This window comes from Drosophila elegans, unplaced genomic scaffold (genome assembly GCF_018152505.1).
Source record: "Drosophila elegans isolate 14027-0461.03 unplaced genomic scaffold, ASM1815250v1 contig_476, whole genome shotgun sequence".
Classification (NCBI taxonomy): Eukaryota; Metazoa; Arthropoda; class Insecta; order Diptera; family Drosophilidae; genus Drosophila; species Drosophila elegans.
Genome location: NW_024545863.1, coordinates 17,664,074 through 17,672,747, shown reverse-complemented (window position 1 = coordinate 17,672,747; position 8,674 = coordinate 17,664,074).

The window sequence follows — 8,674 nt, the reverse complement described above, 5'->3', positions numbered from 1 at the left end:
TGTAATTATGACCGCATTAGGCTTATGTCCAAGTGGTCAAACTCTTCATCGGAAAAAGGACCACCACATTTATTCAATTAGCAAACCACACACACTCTCAGCCAAAAACAGAAGAACTTCACTCGGCTTTGAGACAAATGTATACTTCACTTGGAGGATATTAAAGAATGTTAAAACAAAAAGATGTGGGAAAATGAATATTAGACGGTGAAAATGACGGTAAACAAGCCAGATTAGCATCTCTGATCGTCAGGCTTGTCGCGGCGCCTGCGCAGATGGCTGACACACGAGGTTCGAAGTGCGGTTCGACGTCGAACAGGTTGCAGGTGTGACTTCGTGGGCACGATCCATCTTCTGCCTGATATTTTACCTCCGTTTTGTTTGCCATTACCTTAATGCGTTTATGGCCCATTGTTGTCTGCTGCCTGAAAAATAGGGTGTGTACGGTTAGTGTTGAACTACCTGGTTGATCTGCCGTCAAGGTTTTCCATCTCATTAACATGTCGCTGGGCAGTCGATCACTTTCCTTGTTGTGGGTGCCATGTAATTGTTCTCCTCGGACTTTGACTAGGACAGCGCTCACCTTTAACGTGTTCTTAAAGATTTAACAACTGCGTGATTCATTAGGCTTAAGAAGATTGCTTGGTCCAATCTCAGCTGACTGGTAAATTAGTAAACTTCTGTGCAAAGAAAACATTTCAGGGGATTGCCAAAGAACAAAAGAGGTTTTTTCGAATTTAACTAAAAGTGAATCCCCGCGCCATCCACCTCTATCGGCATCTGTTGGCCAACTACACGTGCAAAAAAGTTAAGCCGTTGAGGCAAAACTTTGCCGAGAATGTCTGCCAGACATCCAGTCGGCCAAAAACCCCATAGCACACCTCCGACATTGAGGGGCATTAGAACCCTTGCAAAATCAAATCGGAAAATAGAAATGGATGTGGAAGTGGAAGTGGAACAACCAACGAAGGTTGCCATCTTGAACTGCATTTGTGTGTGTTTACATTTAGTTGTATTCGATTTGCATACCCGATTGGAATTGGGAATGGTATTAGAACAGGGACTGGGATCATTCGAGGGTGATGCTGGAGCTGAGTTCCTGGGGCTTGTCCATCCGTAAATCAATGCCAACTGTGCGGGCAATCAACGTTTGGGGAGAGACTCTTTTAACCCATCCAAGTGGATTATTAAGTGGTCTTAAAGCCCAAGTGCTTCTGTTCTAGCTGGAGAGTGTGTATGTGTGTTTGTGTGGTTTGCTTATTGAATAAATGTGGTGGGATTTATGCAAATCCTTGGGCGAGCAACTGACGATGCACTCCAAGCCAGCACACATTCACATGCCGATGGAGAGGATGACCACTTGGGCATATGCTTAATGCGGCCATAATTGCTCCGCATTTGTTATCGCCAAGCGAACTGACTTTGCATATCGGGCCATTTCAGCTGTAGCTGGGATTGGGTGGGATTACCGATTTCCCAATTAATTTATGTGCACAGCTCACTTTTGTTTGCCAATTCCAATATTTGTGTTTACATTTGGCATTCTAATCCTCTTCACCCCAATCGCAATCGCAATCCCAACCCCAACCCCAAACCCGACCCCGCTTAACCCTCAATCACATTAGCCTAATGATTTTCCTGTCAACCGGGAGTGTCGCGGGAAGGCGGGGGCGTGGCCACCGCAGACTAAACATGAAGCATAAATCAGCTTATCAAATCGGCATTCAGTAGTTCGGTTTATAATTTGTGCAGGCAACACAATATTTGGCATAAATGATGAATTGTTTGCGGAATATCGCACTTGCCAGTGAGTGTGTGCGAGTGCTTGTGTTTTCGGGATGTGGTTTTATCCGATAATTCTCAATAGAGCAGCATCCGGGAATAAGTAATTTGTTGAAATTCAGTTTGAAATAAAATTGTAGCTCGTTATATTAAGGGCAGAGAAAAATGAAATGGCTTTGTTCTACTTATCAACAAATTTAGCCATCCACATTTTCCTACCAACATTTTTGACTTTAAGCAGTAAATCTCAAACATGATGCAGTCATTGTAAAATTCTTAATTGCTAGCCGAATATAGTTTCCATCTCTAACTGTGGATATAATTTAACGTTGATTTTTTAGATAATTATATTTTAACTGTGCTTATAATTTTAATTTTCCTTTTATTTTTTAGATAATTATTTTAAATCTGAAAGCAATATAGTATTTAAATTTAGGAAAGGGAACATTTTTCCACCTCCATTTTAAGCATAGCATTAAAAATTTCCTCTTAAAGAAATCGAAACTCGACAACAATTAGGAAACAATTTAATTCAATTAGCAAGTTCTTTGGCCCAAAAATTCTGGGTCCAAATTAGCAAGCCAGCCCGAAGTGAAATGAAGAAAAGAGCTGACCTACATTTGGGCGGCGATGGGGTGCAAACAAATCGAAATCAAGGCGTTAACAGAAAACACAATAATATGCGGCAGCGGAGGAAAAAGTGGTGCGTCAACATCTAAATTGCGTGGGAAAGAAAGCGAACGACTTTGTTGCATGCTTTCAGGCTAATGAAAATTTATGCACAGACTTTCGTGGGACTTTCCCTGATCATGATGTGTGTGCTCCACTCCACTAATATGAAATCAATAAATTGTGAGCATTTTTTTTTATTGCCATCAGGACACAGGAAAGCTGCCTTGTGTGTGTTTTTATTTACTCGATTTGGGTTTCTTATTCGCTTTTTTTTTGCATAAAGGATAAAGACGCCAAAGCGGGCAAAAGACGATGATGCTGCTGTCCTAACTGGGTCTGGATTGGGATTGCGAAACAAGGAGAGCGAAACTGCCACGCTCTACGAGTTTATCAGCGCACCAACCACTCGAGAAATAATGATGTCTGCCGGCAGGGTCGGGTAACAACGCAATGGCAATGGCAATGGCAACACAACAGTGCAGTTAATAGAAAAGAACATAGCAGAACAGAACAGAACGAACAGTCACTGTGTGGGCAAAGGCCAAGACAATATTGTCATGTCTCATATTAAATATGCCTTTCACCTCCCTCCTACATATACTGCTGCAATTGTATTCCTTAAACAATAAAGCGGCAGCAAGTTGTGAATGATTCAGTTGCCAGCAAATTGTTTTTGTCATGGCAACAAAAATTGAGCGGGGTAAATAGTGCAGCGATTATATGAGATTTAGGAGAGAAGCAAAGGTTCTCAGATTCTAAAGTAATCAGCTTTTGAAAGACTTTTGCTTACAAATAAACTTTAACAAACGGAGCAATAAAACTGAAGAAGAGCATAATAGTTAATTTTTTCTGCCAAAGTATTGCATCAGAACTCGAACAAAATCGAAGGGCAATCGCATCAGGAAAATAAATGGCTTTGTAACTCGTGTTGTTCTACAACTTGATTGAAAAAGTTTTTCATTTTTTCATCAAGGTATTTGAATTTCTTTCACGGATTTCCCATTGAACAGTAGTTACTAAAAGTAACTAAAAGCTTTATTTATCTCCCATTTTTTTGCTTTTTAAACTAAAAGGCATATACAAAGTTCTCTCTTTAATTTAAATCATCTTTTAAAGCATTCCATGCAAACCCAAATGGACCGACCTCTTCGCATATTTCACTTCCCCATTGATGCCATGGCATAAGTCCCGCCCACCTATCAACAGACGGTAAATACAGGCCAGGTCAGTCTCGGACAGTAATGAACTTATGCAAATGAGTGAGTTATACCGCGCACAGAATATTGCATTTCAATCAATATCCCGGAGTCTGAATGGCATTTGCATTTATGCGACTTGAACTCAATATGGGCAGGTGCATTTGTCGAGTAGGAGATCAAGTGTCGGAGGCGCTAGAATGGCAACTGTAAATTTAAGAGAGTTCCTTTAAAGAAGAAAAAAATATATGTATTTTTTTTATTACAATCCATCAAAATGTATTTCAGCATTAAAAATACATGGCAACATTCTTTGTCGCTTTAAAAGTGAAAATCAAACATATGTCGGACATTTTTTACGACACAACTTTCACCCGCTGCGGGTTTATAATGCAAGTTTAATCATAAAACAATGTGTGGAAGTATTTTTATATAATTTTGTTTGCATGGAAATCTGCGCAACATCCGCTGGTAGACAGATGGGCAGGGCGAAATTACCGTCGGATCCGGGGAAGGCTCCTCCGCAGCATCTGTTGACGAATGTCCTGGCCCAAGGGTTTAGGGTTACGGGTCTGCCGCCCGATCCTGCCGCGATTCGTCGGCTCTCCGGTTCTACGCTGGGCGCATTGGGCACCGGCAAAGATAAAGTACATTTCTGTGATAAATATAATAACAAGTACCCAAGGCACGCACAAGGACCCAACAGGACTCGGGTGAAAACGCATCCACACCGAAAAACACATCTAAATTAAAGCAAACTCGCATTAAATTAAACAAGATTGGACATTTTAGGTTCTAGAATTTGATATTTTATTAAGTGCTGGAAACTCAAAAAGGTTATGTTTATGTTCTTATTGAATGGGATTTAATTTGTTTAAATTAGCAAATATATTGGTATGGTCTTAAATAAATATATATATAAATAACTTTATATTTTTTCTTTCACTAATTCCAAATTTTTATTTGATTGGAAAATCTCTCTCGGTGCACTTTTTGGCAGCTGTTATAATGATGCCAACGATACATCATCGCAAAATGCTAACATTTTCGGCAGTCCCGGCAGTCAACAGCTGTTGCCGCTGATGAATCCTTTGGGTCCGGCAAGCCAAGGGTATCCTTTTTGCCTTTGCCTCCGACGGTGGTGCCAGTGAGCCTCTCCCCCTACCCTCTAATATTTCAATATTTTGCGCATAAAAAGGCGCAAGTTATTTTTCATATTCTGCCACACCTCTTATCGTTCCCTTTTCCGTGCTAATTTTCCTTCCCAAACCAAATAAATCGTAGAAAATTCCAAATGTTTGCCCCATAGACAAAGATATCGCCGGCGTTCAGAGCAACAACAACATAATTAACAGCCATAGAATATTCAAGACACGCGCTGAATGTTCCTGTTTTCCCATTTTCCGCCACTCTCTTTGTCCATGAAAGAGTTTGCCGTTTGTGTTTGGCCAAATTCTTTTCTGTTTTGGGAACACACACATTTATGACTTGTTTTAATTTGTTGTGCGTGCTTTGTATATGGGAAATCTGCATTTCCGACCAATTCATTTTGAAAAATTGGAAAGCTACAAAAACCCTGAGTTGATACTATGCCAGCAGGGGGAATAGAAATGTCGAAAGGAAAGTGGCCCAAAAGCCGCTTAAAACCAATGCCATGCGTGGAGGAAAATTAAAAGTTTTTGTCTGAAGCACTGTCCTCTTCTAGTGAGTAATGCGCTAAGGCAGAAAAAACAGAAAAGAGCGTTACATAAAAGTGAAAAAAACTAACCCAAAGAAGAAATTTACGATAGGACTAGACTATTGCGGCTGGCTTTTAATAGAAAAGTCGGAAACGGCTTTGGAAATTGGTCGCAGCGTTTTATATTTTAAGTTTTTAAAAAATTTTAACTTGAAGTTTAATTTTTAATTTAAGTTTAATGTAACTGGCAGATAAGTAAAATATATATTTTGTTGACATTAAATTAATAAAATCCTTGCTTATTTTTTTGAGTTTTATCACACAATTTCTGTGTTCGATTTTAGCTTTTAAATGCCTGGTTTTTCTTTAATAAATAATCAAAACATGTTGTAAAGCACTACGCACTTTGCGGTAACTTGTAATTGGATAAATAGTTATAAACAAAACTTGTTTTAAAGGTTGGATATAAAAAAAAATGCATCAACAATGAAGTTGATGTCGAATGATGTCAAATGATGTGCAAAAAACCCCATAAAAGCATTAACAACCACGGTGTTGCATTGCATTAGGCTTAACGCCACAACAGCAAAAAGTGAAGTACAGCATTTTTAAATGATAAAACAAGTGTACTTTTGAAATAACCAACCAAACCAGAGGAGAAACCCTTAAAATAGATAGACGTCAAACAGATATAGTACTTTGCACTCTATTCATAACGTGTTAAAAAAAGAATGAAAATAAATATTTTACTCAACCCAATATTTCAAAATGGCCTTAGATGTTTTCAAAGAATCAGTCAATCAATTGGAACCATACCGAATCGTTAACCAAAATAGAACTCTATTATTAATCACTTAACACTCTTCATCTTCGAGGGACAACAATGCGGCTGATGATTAGGCGGCTTCAAGTCAATTTATAAGGGCAGACAAAGCAGGGAACCCTCGGTCAGAGCAGAATGGAATAGGGACACTGAGGCAAGCCGGTGAATATATCTTGGTCAGCAGACAAAAAGCTTTCATTAATTCAATATGCTTACAGGGGAGGTCAACTATCATTAACTAGCGCTGCAGACAAGCATCGTTCTAATGATGAAGACGACGATAACCGAATGGGAGTGCGAGTGCGGGTGCTGGTGTGTGTAAGTGTGTAAGTGTATAAGTGTGTATGTGGGAATGAATTAGTTTGCATTAAGTATACGCCGCAGTGTACACAGCAGACGCTGAGCAGGATTTAAGAAGTGAACGTGAGTGTGAGGCAGGACTTATGACTCTCGCTCATTTGGCTGCCGTCGTAGAGTGCCAAAAGCCCTTGGGGAGATTAAGTTCCAGCCCCCTTCCCTCCCCTCCCCACCCCTCCCCTCCCGAGAGACTGTGTGTGTGTAAAGCATGGAATATTAATTCCTTAAGTAATTCACAACATTTGCAACTAATGTTTGTTAATGAGCTTCGCCACATCTCCCCGCATCCTGCCACTGCCTGGGGTCAAGGCGAGTGCTGCGGGATGTCTGCAGCTTTCCGACTTGTTAAATGCTGGAATTACCAAAGTGGAAAAGTGAAAAGGTCTCTCAATAAGCCCGGCACTCCTCGGGGTGACTGGAAGCTCCTGACAGCCTCGGTCTCAAAGCCACACACACACAAATCGCTTAATGAAATAATTATGTAAAGCAAACAACCTGTCGTTATATGCCCACCTTGGCCATCACTTTTGCCACAGAGACTTGCTTTTGACTTTCATTAATTTGATGATATCCAATCTTAATTATTATGCATTTAATTACATGGCTTTTATATGCGGAAAGCAGTGAGGATAAGATGTGCCATCTCGTTGGGGGTACTTTAAATTACATTTGGTATTTTGTAACGAACTAAGACTGTGTTTTAATGGACCGTTTTATCATTGAGTAACCATTTCCACATTCAGAACGGGATGACTAAACATTGAAAATAATGCCGAGCATGGCAACTATGTCACAGCACCTAAACTAGTTTATCGCATGCTAATCAGACCGCTTCTCCATTTAGTATGCAACAAATAGCGGGGAGAATTCCACTCACCGGCAGGGTGGGGGCATGTAAAATAATTTGAAAACACGGCATTAGCGTAATGAAGCATGGAAAAGTGGTAGCGAAAGTAGGTGAAGCTGTCGGCAAGCAGGTGAAAAGCGCACATAAATGCCAGAAGTTATGCAAGTCCTTAACTTTCATGAGTATGCCACGCTGACAGACGAGCGTTTTGGGGGCCTGGTTGTTGGTGGAGGGTGTGGTAAGGGGTTGGGAAGGCTGCCGCTAAAGAAAAACTGCTGTTGCAAATGCAGATAGCACTGACTGTTGGCTGGGTGCAAGTGGCGTATCACACATGTTTGTCATGTGAATGGCGCTGCCTCAAAGTGTCTGTCCGGATTCAGGTTGAGTGCGAGTTCTCTCACAGAACTTTACACCACAAACATACTTACACAGAAACAAATCAGAGTTACTTTTTAATAATTGATGAAGGCATAACTCAAATGTAAATTTTAAGAAATTACTTTTCATTAAGCAATCAATTTACAAATGGTAGGTGAAATATTTAGTAAAATAATTTTTAAAAAAATGTTCAAAACATTCTATCTACACAAAAAAATTATCTTAAAACAATCAAACTACACAAACCCGAGCTATTACCAAAGACAAATAAAGCACTAGACCTATGAAAGCCATTCCGCAAGACGAAGCTTGAGTGTAAACATGATATCTTCTTAAAATTTAAAAAAGTACTAACGTTTTTCCACCTTGAGACATTTTTATGAGCTCTTTTGCTCTAGAACATATTGCATAGATAGGCGATAGAGATCTTTATTTTTCCCAGTGCACTCATACCCAGCCGGAAAGCCTCGTATTCTTATTCAGTGCGTAATCTTCACCTTTTTCACAGTTTTTCTGTGCACTTTTATTGCATCCTTTCGCGGCGGGTCCTCGTCGGCTGAGTCGCAGGAGCCAGAGCTTGTATCGACAAAAGTTGCACCTTGAATTTGCCACTTTATGCCGCCAGTTCCCCACACTTTGCCGCCGGTTAAGTAGTTGTAAGCTGCATAATGTATTTACGCAAGCACCGGAAATTGGGTGCCACGAGCTGGGTGGCAAAGCAGCCATAAAGCCTTGTGGCAGCCATCGTGCTAAACGCGCATAGAAAAGTGTGATCCCCTGCGGATGTCGACGGGGACGTGGCATGTGGATGCGGATGCGGATGCGGATGCAGAGGTGGATGCGGGCACTCTTTGGTTTCTGCTGGCATATTTTATGGCGTTCTGAATCCAGCTAAATTGCAACAACTCGCTGCTGCGGAGCGAATTTGATTAATATGCAAC